The sequence below is a fragment of the Octopus sinensis genome, linkage group LG11 (assembly GCF_006345805.1).
Source record: "Octopus sinensis linkage group LG11, ASM634580v1, whole genome shotgun sequence".
NCBI classification, from domain to species: Eukaryota; Metazoa; Mollusca; class Cephalopoda; order Octopoda; family Octopodidae; genus Octopus; species Octopus sinensis.
The window spans coordinates 13,211,616-13,225,215 of NC_043007.1; positions in this window are offsets into that span (position 1 = coordinate 13,211,616).

A 13,600-nucleotide genomic window follows, 5' to 3' on the forward strand; every position below is an offset into this window, starting at 1 on the left:
TATATATAAATAAGTGTATAGATATGAGCATTCAACCTAGTAGGGTGCGTTAAAATATGGGCATAAGAACCATATATTATATACAGCGATGTGTATTAATTAAACATTATAGGGTGCCTCATCTTGATTCAACGCGTACGATGCGGAAAAATGCCATTACTCGAATTATGAATGAATTTACTGCTGAGATGTTCAACGTTAAATGACCTTATCACAACTATTTCGGGACAGAGTAAAGAAACAGACATACTAACGTCGCCATGTTTCTCTCTTTTGCTTGTAATTGGCGTCTGTAATATAATTTTCTAATTTTGGCACAAGGCCAGCGATTTTGTGCGGATGGGACAGTCGATTACATCGACTCCAGTGCTCCACTGCTACTTTATTTCGTCGATGCGAAAAGGATGAAAGGAATCTGAACGCAGAACGTGAAGGACCGGAAGAAATGACGTTTGGCATTTCGCCGACGGGGTTAACGGTTCTTCCAGCTCGCAACCTCTCATATTGTTTTTAATATCGGTACAAAGCCAAGCCAAGCATTTGAAGGAGGGGACTAGTCAGCATCATTTACCACAGCGCTTGACTGGTGCTTTATTTTATCGAGCCCTGGAGATATAAAAAGCAAAGTCGAACCTGGCTGGATTTGAACACAGAATGTGAATAGTCGGAATGGCGTTTATAATATATATTTCTTTACTACCCACAAGGGGCTAAACATAGAGGGGACAAACAAGGACAGACAAACGGATTAAGTCGATTACATCGACCCCAGTGGGTAACTGGTACTTAATTTATTGACCCCGAAAGGATGAAAGGCAAAGTCGACCTCGGCGGAATTTGAACTTACAACGTAACGACAGACGAAATACCGCTAAGCATTTCGCCCGGCGCGCTAACGTTTCTGCCAGCTCGCCGCCTTTATAATAGAAGGGACCAGGCTTTCTCTTCAGTGGTAGAAAATATTCCATTTTGATCAGCTGCCGAATCTCTACAAAGCTCATCTGTGACCTATAAAACAGCATTGTTTCCACATCTGGGTTGGTACTGTTGCTGCTCACAGAGAAATCGGTGCTGCTTTAGCGTGTGTTCTACCGTTGTATCCGTAGTCTATGCTGTGAAATAACCTGATCTAGGTTATGATTAAGTTTAGAGTCAAGGTTGGAGTTTAGGGGATGGGGTTAGGGTTTAGAGTTAGGGGTTAAGGTTTAGGATTAGCGTTAGATTTAGGGTTCAGGTTAAGGTTAGACTGTAGTTAAACTGTAAATGGCCGCACGCTAAAGAAAACCATTCAACGGATTGACAAAATCTCACTCATCAGAACATTACGACCTCTGCTCCATAGGACTGTTGTGCCCTAAATCTGCTCCTCTCAACTAGCTGTTTCTATACCATCTTCCACTCAAATACACCCAACACACACGTCCATCTTCCTAATCCGCCTTCCAAATGATTGACGCTCTCTAGAATTCCCTTTCAGCCCACACCCTTACTAAAGGCGTCGATTTGCAGATCCTCATATCGGACCTCAACCGTAACGATCTCATCAATCGCGGATGGTTTGCCAAGGTCACAGCTACTGTTCCTTGGGCATGGCTATAAACAAATATATGTTTACACGCACACACACACACACACACACACACACACACACACACACACACACACACACACACACACAGGTGCATACGCACAGATACGTATCACACACTCGCGTACCTACATAGTTACTAACATGCAAAGATAGCCAACCTTATATAAATATACAAATATCCTTATACACACACAAGCACACATATACATTCACGCGCATATATATATATATATATATTTATATATATCGTGGTACTCCGTCGGTTACGACGACGAGGGTTCCAGTTGATGGCCCGAAATTTTGGGGGGAGGGGGCAAGTCGATTAGATCGACCCCAGTACGCAAGTGGTACTTAATTTATCAATCCCGAAAGGATGAAAGGCAAAGTTTGACCTCAGCGGAATTTGAACTCAGAACGTAAAGAAGGGCGAAATAACAAATGCGTATATATATTAACATATGAATACACACACGCACGCATAATCAGGATAGACGGCGCGTGCTTGAGGTGTGAAGAATATTTAGCTCTGAAAAGTCGCCCGTTCATCATTAGTTGGTTTCGTGTTATGAAGACATGTACACCTGTTCGTTTGGGCGAATATCAAAATTTACATAATTCTACATGTGGGAGGAAAGTTATTTAAACTTCGCTTCTCTCCTCTAAACTCTGTGAAGATAGCAAGATCAAAATAGGATGTTTATTTTGGCTCCATGTCTTTTCACGTGAACAGTCATTGCTAATTTCGAATGTGTGTGTGTGTGTGTGTGTGTGTGAATATGTATAGAGTTCGTTGTACCAAGCACTCGTGAAAATGTCTCTTAGCGTTTATGATTATTTTTGTACCTACAGGTGTAAGCATACTTACACATATGCACATACGTACGTGTGTGTGTGTGTGTGTTTTGTGTGTGTGTTTGTGTCTGTGCGTATGTGCAGCGTATGTGTGCATATGTATGTATGTGTGTGTGTGTGTGTGTGGTGTGTGTGAATATGTATAGAGTTCGTTGTACCAAGCACTCGTGAAAATGTCTCTTAGCGTTTATGATTATTTTTGTACCTACAGGTATAAGCACACTTACACATATGCACATACGTACGTGTGTGTGTGTGTATGTGTGTGTTTGTGTCTGTGTCTGTGCGTATGTGCAGCGTATGTGTGCATATGTATGTATGTGTGTGTGTGTGTGTGTGTGTTTCTGTCTGTCTTTCTGTTTATGTACGTATTGACAAATATATACATGCATTCTTGTCCCATTTTGTATTTTTATATATATTTTTTATACACACACACACACACACCACCACACACACACACACACACACACACACACACACACATATATATATATATATATATATATATATATATATATATAAATGTATGTGTGTGTGTGTGTACGTGCAATTTATTGGGTGATAAAACGTTGCTCCGAGTTTCTCACCACCAGTCTTCAGACGATTATGATAAATGGAGCAGAGGAAGAAATTTAAGTGCATACTAAAAAATTTTGAATAGTGTGGCAAACGATGCTTGTTTCACCATAAACAGCAAAATACTGACAATGGAAGTGATTTGTAGCAATTTAAAAGCTTCAATCTCTGAAAATCAGCAATTTAAAAACATCATTTTCTTCATTTGACCGAGCAGAGTATATCATTTTTGTGATTTGGGGAGACGGAATTATGAAGTAAGCACTTTTCAAAGTGTCTAAAAAACCAAGTATTTCCAGGTGTCCATTTGTTGAAATTTGAAAACTAATTTGCCGTCTTCTCATTTAAACAAATTTGGTAGCGTAAACGAAAATTGCCATACAGTTAATGGTTAGCATAACTCTCTTTAAGGCAGGCGAGCTGGCAGAAACGTTAGCACGCCGGGCGAAATGTTTCGCGGTATTTCGTCTGCCGTTACGTTGTGAGTTCAAATTCCACCGAAGTCGACTTTGCCTTTCATCCTTTCGGGGTCGATATAATCGACTTAATCCATTTATCTGTCCTTGTTTGTCCTCTCTGCGTTTAGCCCCATTGTAGGTAGTAAAGAAATAGGTTAGCATAACTCTGTCTGAACCATTGAATTCTAAAATGTTAAATTCAGTTTCTTTAAGTACCCGATTTATGTACATGTGTATCGTGTCATCTTCCAAATTTCTGAAAGGTCTGCTTTATGTTTTGATATGTTATTCTTTTAGTTATTTTGGTCATTTGACTGCAGCCATGCTGGAGCACCGCCCTTTAGTCGAACAAATCGACCACAGGACTTATTCTTTGTTAGCCTAGTACTTATTCTCTCAGTCTCTTTTGCCGAGCCGCTAAGTTACAGGAGCATGAACACACCAACATCGCTTGTCAAAGCGATAGTGTGGAGGCAAACAGTGACACAAATAAATACATACATACATATATATACACGACGGGCTTCTTCCAGTTTCCGTCTGCAACATCCACTCACAAGGTTTTGGTCGGCCCGAGGCTATAGTAGGAGATACTTGCCCAAGGCGCCATGCAGTGGAACTGAACCCGAAACTATGTGGCTGGGACGTAAGCTTCTTACCGCACAGCCACTACTGCGCCTATATGTTTTAAAATATTTTTAACTTAGGCCAATATAAGAACTGTGAGAAAGGTTATCGCTGACTTTCACTTTCGATACATCTTTACAGACTAACACCTTAGACTACTGACTAACTTACAGACTAACACTTTAGACTACTGACTAACTTACAGACTAACACTTTCGATACATCTTTACAGAACAATCGCTAGGATTGCAGAGGCATTATATTTTTTAAGGATTGAGATTTTTTATGTCAAAATTAATAATAGAGCTTGCGAAGTTCTTAAAACAAGAGTAGCTGACATTAATCGGGTTTCCGTTAAAGGGCTTTATAATTTATCGGTAAACGAAAAAAAGAATAAGTTAAAAAGGTCGCTAACGATTGGAAATTGACACTTAAACTGCATCGTGGAATACACTATAGAATATTTCTTAACCTATTTTTTATATCTGGAGACATTGGAACAATTCGAACAGTAAATTCTATCTGTGACACATCTGTACATCACTATTAAGAAGTGTCTGGATATAATAAAAGAAAACTATCGAATGCAGCCACATCCTAAGATAAGCGGATATACATGTATCGATATTAGTTACTAAATTTCTGAAATTGCGAGAGGGTGGTGTAACTTGTTATTTATAAAAAATAGGGATCTTTTCGGTTTGAACAGCAGTTTTTTCTAGCGGTGTCATATGAAATTGTCACCCATAATTATGATCCTAGTATCGATCTATTGCATTTCAATCTGTTCTAGGGTTAGGGTTAGGGGTGGGAGGAAGGGTATCTTTTTTCTTCAGAAATGTAAATAAACCCAATCTGTTTCTTAAACGAGGGACATATTCATACGGCACAGAATGTTCTTTTTTTTTTTTACCTCAATGGACATCATTGATTGGTTGAAATTGCAGAAATTGAAGAAAGCAACAACAAATATCATACAAACTATAGAATTTTCTCAATAAAGCCAAGAGAAAAAGATGTTTTACAAACACATTCTATCAGTATACGAAGTTTAAAATTATTTAGTTACCTAGAAATTATGTTAAAAACTGCCGTTCAAACCGAAAAGATCCGTTACTAAATTTCTGGAAATTGTGAGAGGGTGGTGTAACTTGTTATTTATAAAAAACAGTCTTTCATTTGGTTTCCTCTGAGGATAGAATTTATTATGTCTTTTAATTTAAAGTAACATTTCAAAACCTTAACTACAATTAACAGTGATGTTGACTAAACTTACTTCTTTAAATAACTCTATAATGTCTTTTCAAAATGTGGTTAGGTTTCTGCCTAATTATGAAACAATGTAACATAATACTTAATATTTAACACTGGTTGGTTAACGAAAAACAACTAAAGACTATTTGTGGCTGGATATATAAATGTTATGCATTGTTTGAAAAATGAGAAATGGAGTAGTAAAAATAATTCAATAATAATAGTTTTAAAAATCTTTCCGGTGGCAATAATTCAATACTTAGAAGGAGGCCAGTTGCCAGAAACGTTAGCACGCTGGGCGAAATGCTTAGTGGTATTTCGTCTGCCGCTACGTTATGAGTTCAAATTCCGCCGAGGTCGACTTTGCCTTTCATCCTTTCGGGGTCGATAAATTAAATACCAGTTACGCACTGGGGTCGATATAATCGACTTAATCCGTTTGTCTGTCCTTGTTTGTCCCCTCTGTGTTTAACCTCTTGTGGGTAGTAAAGAAATAGGTATTTCGTCTGTCGCTACATTCGTTCTGAGTTCAAATTCCGCCGGGGTCGACTTTGCCTTTCATCCTTTCGGGGTCGATAAATTAAATACCATTTACGCACTGGGGTCGATATAATCGACTTAATCCGTTTGTCTGTCCTTGTTTGTCCCCTCTGTGTGTAGCCCCTTGTGGGCAGTAAAGAAATAAGAAACGTTAGCACGCCGGGCGAAATGCTTAGTGGTATTTTGTCTACTGTTACGTTCTGAGTTCTAATTCCGCCGGGGTCGACTTTGCCTTTCATCCTTTCGGGGTCGATAAATTAAATACCAGTTACGCACTGGGGTCGATATAATCGACTTAATCCGTTTGTCTGTCCTTGTTTGTCCCCTCTGTGTGTAGCCCCTTGTGGGCAGTAAAGAAATAAGAAACGTTAGCACGCCGGGCGAAATGCTTAGTGGTATTTTGTCTACTGTTACGTTCTGAGTTCTAATTCCGCCGGGGTCGACTTTGCCTTTCATCCTTTCGGGGTCGATAAATTAAATACCAGTTACGCACTGGGGATCGATGTAATCGACTTAATCCGTTTGTCTGTCCTTGTTTGTCTCCTCTGTGTTTAACCCCTAAGGGTAGTAAAGAAATAGGTATTTCGTCTGCTGTCCCCTTCCCATACATTTCAGGCTTTGTGTGTTCTGTAGAAAGGATTATTATTATTATTATTACATTCTTCTTCTTCTTCTTCTCTTCTTCTTATTATTATTATTATTAATACTATAGCTATAATAAGAAAGCGGATGATATAATCGGTTGAGCACCGGATAAAATATCCTGCATTATTTTGTTAATTTCTTTTACTTTCTAAGTTCTACTCGCGCCGGTTTCGACTTTGCTTTTCACCCTACTACAGTTCATAAATATAAGGTACCAGTAAAATTCTAGGGTTGATATCGATCGACAACACCACCCGCTTCTTAAAATTTTTTAGAAAATCCGTTTCACATACTGGAATACAATCGTACGTGTTTGCAAATCAGTTTTGTGGGCTGCAAATCGCATTTACATGTTGCGATTCAGTTTTCCACGTTGGAATTCGGTTTTACATATTAAGACAACCAGTGTTCTATGCTGAAAATCAATGACATTTATCTACTGGTATCAGCAGAGCTACCTCCACGAGGCTTCCCCTAACCACTGCTCATCAGTCTATTTCTGTCCTCCCTGCAGATTTTTCTCATGTGCTATAGTTTGCCTTATGTGTTTTTGCATCTATTTTCAATTAGTCCCACTATACGATTATTACCGACACGTTTTTTTTAAGCAAACTTACTGCACCAACTGTTACTAACGATTATTATTTACTTCTGTGGAGGCGCGTGGCTTAGTGGATAGGGTGTCAGCATCATGATCGTAAGGTTGTGGTTTCGATTCCTGGACCGGGCGATGCGTTGTGTTCTTGAGCAAAACACTTCATTTCACGTTGCTCCAGTCCACTCAGCTGGCAAAAATGAGTAACCCTGCGACGGACCGGCGTCTCGTCCGGGTGGGGAATTTCTACGCCACTGAAACCGGGAAACCGGCCCTTATGAGCCTCGCATGGCTCGAGAAGGAACATTACTTACTTCTACTGTGCCAGTTATTACTGGTACTTTTTCAATACTCAATCCCTGTGTTATATTCTTTTATATGTTTGCCATTTGACTGTGGCCATGCTGGAGCACCGCCTTTAGTCGAACAAATCGACCCAGGATTTACTCTTTACAAGCCTAGCACTTATTCTATCGATCTTTTTGCTGAACCGGGGGACGTAAACACACCAACATCGGTTGTCAAAGAATGGTGTGGGAGTGGGGACAAACACAGACACACAAACACACACATATAAAACCTATGTATGTATATACATATATATATATATATATATATATACATATATATAATCAAAATAAGCAACAAGAATGACTCCGGTAATTTGGTACGATCGTTTCGTACTACATCATTTTATTAAATGGTGTAAGTATTACAACAGATTTAAGATGCTGAGTACTCATCAGCCAATTATAGAGGTTTTCCATTAATACAAAAATTTTCAAATCAACTGGCAACATTATAGAGAAGGTAGATATATAGACAAAGATGTGGATTTAAATTTTAAGAACATATGAGGTAGTGAAGTCCTTCCACTACGACGGGCTTCTTTCAATTTCCGTCTACCAAGTCCACTCACAAGGCCCGAAGCTATAGTAGAAGACACTTGCTCAAGGTGCCACGCAGTGGGACTGAACTCGTAGCTGTGTAGCTGGTAAGCAAGCTACTTATCACACAGCCACCCCTGCGCCTATTTACTAATTGATTTTCTATTTCTGAGTTTCCATACTTTGACTGTTGTTTTATCCCTGTCAGAAAGATGTTTTCATCGTATGGAATTGAAAGCCAGAAGAAGCGGGAAATGAAAGCTGTAAATTATTATTTACTCGAGTTATTTACATTTACGAGTAATAAATCATCTTTTTTTTTTTCGTTTTAGTAAGAATATTTTCTCATTTTAGCAGGACTCATATTTTGGAAGAGGTTAACAGCCAATTAAATCAACCTCTAATCCGACTGATTCTTGCATCATTGACTGCCAAAGGTTAAACGATAAAAACTGCCGTGCGGGATTTAAACTGAGAAACGTCAACAGTATATAAACAAACATTGACGCATAACTTTTTATTTTTCAAACAATTACAGCGTGGAAGATGTTTGTAAGCCATTCAAGAACACACAAAAAGCCGTTAGTTTCACTTCAGCATTTAAATTTTTTTTGTGTCAAAATGTTTTCATCGCTTTGAAACCGCGACCTGTTCATTGACAAAACTTCGTGCTGCATCGCGAAGTTTTGTCAATGAACAGGAGGCGGTTTTTGTGTGTTCTTGAATGGCTTACAAATATCTTTCACGCTGCAATTGTTTTTATTTCAGCACACGATCTCTGATCAAGTCACTTGCTATGCAAGTACATCTCGGTATTTTTTTTTTTCTTCAGTATATCAGGATTGACAAGGCGGCGAACTGGCAGAAACGTTAGCACGCCGGGCGAAATGCTTAGCAGTATATTGTCTGTTTTTACATTCTGAGTTCAAATTCCACCGAGGTTGACTTTGCCTTTCATCCTTTCGGGGTTGATAAATTAAGTACCAGTTGCGTACAGGGGTCGATCTAATTGACTGGCCCCCTCTCCAAAATTTCGGGCCTTGTGCTAGAGTAGAAAAGAATATTAATAACAAATAAAAGCGGTGAGTTGGCAGTCTCGTTAGCACGCCGGGCAAATTTTTTTTTTAGCGGCATTTCGTCCATCCTTACGTTCGGATTTCAAATTCCGCCAAAGGTGACTTTGCCTTTCATCTTTTCAGAGTTGGTAAAATAAGTACCAGTTGAGCACTGGGTTTGACGAAATCGACTTATTCCGTTTCCCGAATGTACTGGTCACGTGCCAAAATTTAAAGCTGTAATAAGTGTGTGAATCTGAGAGGGGTATATACTCTTTTACTCTTTTACGTGTTTCAGTCATTTGACTACGGCCATGCTGGAGCACCGCCTTTAGTCGAGCAAATCGACCCCAGGACTTATTCTTTGGAAGCCTAGCACTGATTCTATTTTGCGAACCGCTAAGTTACGAGGTCGTAAACACACCAACATCGGTTGTCAAGCGATGTTGGGGTGGACAAACACAGACACACAAACATATACACATACGTACATATATATATATATATACATATATACTACGGGCTTCTTTCAGTTTCCGTCTACCAAATCCACTCACAAGGCTTTGGTCGGCCTGAAGCTATAGTAGAAGACACTTGCCCAAGGTGCCACGCAGTGGGACTGAACCCGGAACCATGTGGTAGGTAAGCAAGCTACTTACCACACAGCCACTCCTACGCCTATGTTGAATAAAGTCATAATTAACCGGTCTTCCTGTATTTTCTTTTATTCAAAACCAGGAATTTTTCAGCACCTCTTCGTAGAAAAATAAAATGATATTTAAATGAAAGTACGATGTATAGTAATAACTTTTGGGATGGACGCAGAACAGCGAGAATTCAAATAAAAACGTATCGTTCAGGTAGATTCGATCGTAAATATCCGATCGCTGTTATGGCCACCGGAGAATACCTCAACTCATTAGACGATGAATGTTCATAACACGTGCGATTCACTGATGTAATGGAACTTCGAGACACCGTGGTGTTTCTACCTCGTTGTGTCTCGTCAGTTCAAGCTACTCTGCACGATCAATGCACGAGCTCTTGTTTATAGGAATTAGCAAACATTATTTTCTGATGCGTACTGGTCAGTGGCGGCTCGTAGATAAAATTAGTGAGGGTGTTGCTTCAGAAAATTTTTAGCCATTGTTTTAATATTGTATAAAAGGAAATAAACATATAAAAAGAATATTTACACATAAACTTGATCGGTTTTAGCCACTGCCGGGTAGTGTGTTTAATTTGTTTACTGAACAATTCTCCCGTTTTTCAAAAATCCTCCCTAAATCACAAAATAAGGGGTGAGGGAATATGCCCTATTTTTCAAATCCTGGCAGCAACACTGAAGCTGGAAGCAGGATAATAATCTAATTCTACACTTTATTCACATTCAAGAATATAAACACGTTTTTAAGTACAACACACGCGGAGTCAAAGAGAAACACTGCCTTTCACCCTGCACGGAGTGCTCTCTCTCTCTCCCTCTCTCTCTAGCGTGAATCTTCCTATCTCGGACATGTAAGCATGCACACAACAGCCAAACACCGCGTTGCTGGAACTGTGAGGCGCACAGTTCTATACAAGGATTTTTTTTTCATAAAATAGCGGATGGCTACTGACATTAAGCTTAAGGACTGTATAATGTACAAGTATAAAGAAAGAATTTAAAAGAAAGGACTCATTATATTGAATGTTATCGATAATATCGAGTGGAAATAGGGGGTGCTGCAGTTCCGCAGTTCCTATACAGATGTCGCCACTGGTGCTGATGGCTGCGGTATATAGTAATTTTGGGCGGCGAGCTGGCAGAAACGTTAGCACGCCGGGCGAAATGCGTCTGTCCTTGTTTGTCCACTCTGTGTTTAGTCCCTTGTGGGTAGTAAAGAAATAGGTATTTCGTCTGCCGCTGCGTTCTGAGTTCAAATTCCGCCGAGGTCGACTTTGCCTTTCATCCTTTTCGGGGTCGATAAATTAAGTACCAGTTACGCTCTGGGGTCGATGTATTCGACTTGATCCGTTTGTCTGTCCTTGTTTGTCCCCTCTGTGTATAGCCCCTTGTGGGTAGTATAGAAATAGGTATATAGTAATTTTCGTATCAGTGGCAGTTATTGCTGCTGTTGTTTCGACATATGCCAGCCATGATATAGACAACCCACACCTTGTAAGAAGCTTGGTTATTCGAATGAAGAGGTGCGATCCAAACGATCTACTGTTCCCCCAACTTAACACAACCATAATGTGCATTCTGACGTACAGCTAGTGATCGCATGGGAACGCAATGTGGAAGCTTGGAAGACTTGTTGCTCCCTCTCTCTCCTTCTCTCTCACTCTCTCTCTCTCTCTCTCTCACTTTCTCACTCTCTCTCTTTCTCTCTCTCTCCACTGTCCAGTCTACTTTCTTTCGCTTGTTTAAAAATTCTGCTGGTGGACTCAATCGGTGCGTGACAGTAGACGTTCCGCTGTACTTACCTCCGATGGTGTGTTAATCAGTGCAGTATGCGCGGGGCTAATGAGGTTAATTATTATGCTGCTGCTGCTGCTGCTGTTCTGTATTTATTTTAATTATAATTATCATTATTTTATTTTATTTTTTGTATTTTCTTTATTTCTCTTACTTCTTTCAGTCATTAGGCACAGGCCATGCTGGGGCACCGCTACGAAAGGGTCTTGTTAAAAAAATCAACCTCAGTACTTATTTTTTAGGTCAGGTACTATCGGTGTCTTTATTGAACCGCTACGCTACTTGGATGTAAACAAACCAACACCGTAACACAAATCCTCACACACACACACACACACACGACGGGTTTTCACAGAATTTCTGTCTACCAGGTTCACTCGAAGGGCATTGATCGGTTTAAGGCCATAGAAGAAGATACTCACCCAAGTTACCGCGCAGTAGAACTGAAACCGAAACCCCGTGGCTGCAAAGCAAACTTCTTAACCATACAACCATCCCTGCGCCTTCCTTTCTTCTATCGTTCACCTTTTTATTGTTTCAGTCATTAAGACGGCGACCATGTCTCAGTGCTGGTTTGTTTACATCCCCGTAACGTAGCGGTTCGGCAAGGACACCGATAGAACCAGACCTTGAAAGGCTCAGTCGAACAAATCGCCCCTAGTATTTATTCTCATTTAAAGCCTGGTTTTTATTTTATCGTTCTCTTTTTGCTGAATCGCAAAGTTACAGACAGACATGAACCCCCTACACTCACACACACACACGACGGGCTTCTTTCAGTTTCTGGCTACCAAATCCACTCACAAGACTTTAGTTGACCCGGGGCTTTCGTAGAAAATACTTTCCCAAGGTGCCACGCTGTGAGACTGAACCCGGAACCATGTGATTGGGAAACAAACTTCTTACTACACGGCCACACATACGCCACAAGACTTTAGTTGCTCCGAGGCTTTAGTAGAAAATACTTTCCCAAGGTGCCACGCTGTGAGACTGAACCCGGAACCATCTGATTAGGAAACAAACTTCTTACCACACGGCCACACATACGCCACAAGACTTTAGTTGCCCCGGGGCTTTAGTAGAAAATACTTTCCCAAGGTTCCACGCTGTGGGACTGAACCCGGAACCATCTGATTAGGAAACAAACTTCTTACCACACGGCCACACATACGCCACAAGACTTTAGTTGCCCCGGGGCTTTAGTAGAAAATACTTTCCCAAGGTTCCACGTTGTGGGACTGAACCCGGAACCATCTGATTAGGAAACAAACTTCTTACCACACGGCCACACATACGCCACAAGAATTTAGTTGCCCCGGGGCTTTAGTAGAAAATACTTTCCCAAGGTGCCACGTTGTGGGACTGAACCCGGAACCATCTGATTAGGAAACAAACTTCTTACCACACGGCCACACATACGCCACAAGACTTTAGTTGCCCCGGGGCTTTAGTAGAAAATACTTTCCCAAGGTTCCACGCTGTGGGACTGAACCCGGAACCATCTGATTAGGAAACAAACTTCTTACCACACGGCCACACATACGCCACAAGACTTTAGTTGCCCCGGGGCTTTAGTAGAAAATACTTTCCCAAGGTGCCACGCTGTGGGACTGAACCCGGAACCATCTGATTAGGAAACAAACTTCTTACCGCACAGCCACACATACGCCTGTATTTATTTTATCATTAGTATTGCTTTTTTATGCCATTGCTATTTGTCTGGACTGAGTGGGAGGGATGTCTCTTTGGGAGTGCATCGTGTTAATATAGCTGTTGTAGATGTGTATATTTATTTGGAGAGGGTCGTAGTTGTAGGGGCAGGGCGTGTGTGTGTGTTTGTGTGTGCTGGAGCCTGCTGCAACAACAAACTGTGCCCTTCACTTGTCCACATCAGTGGGTAGGTTAGTAAGGCAGTGTAAATGATGGCAATGAAAGTTGAAATGTGAGTGTGAGTGAGACAGAAGGGGAGAGATAAGGAAGATAAGGAAGTTGTTGAATAGGTAATAGAAAGGTGAAGTAAGTGTGAGAGGGGGAGATAGATAAATAGGTAGAGAGA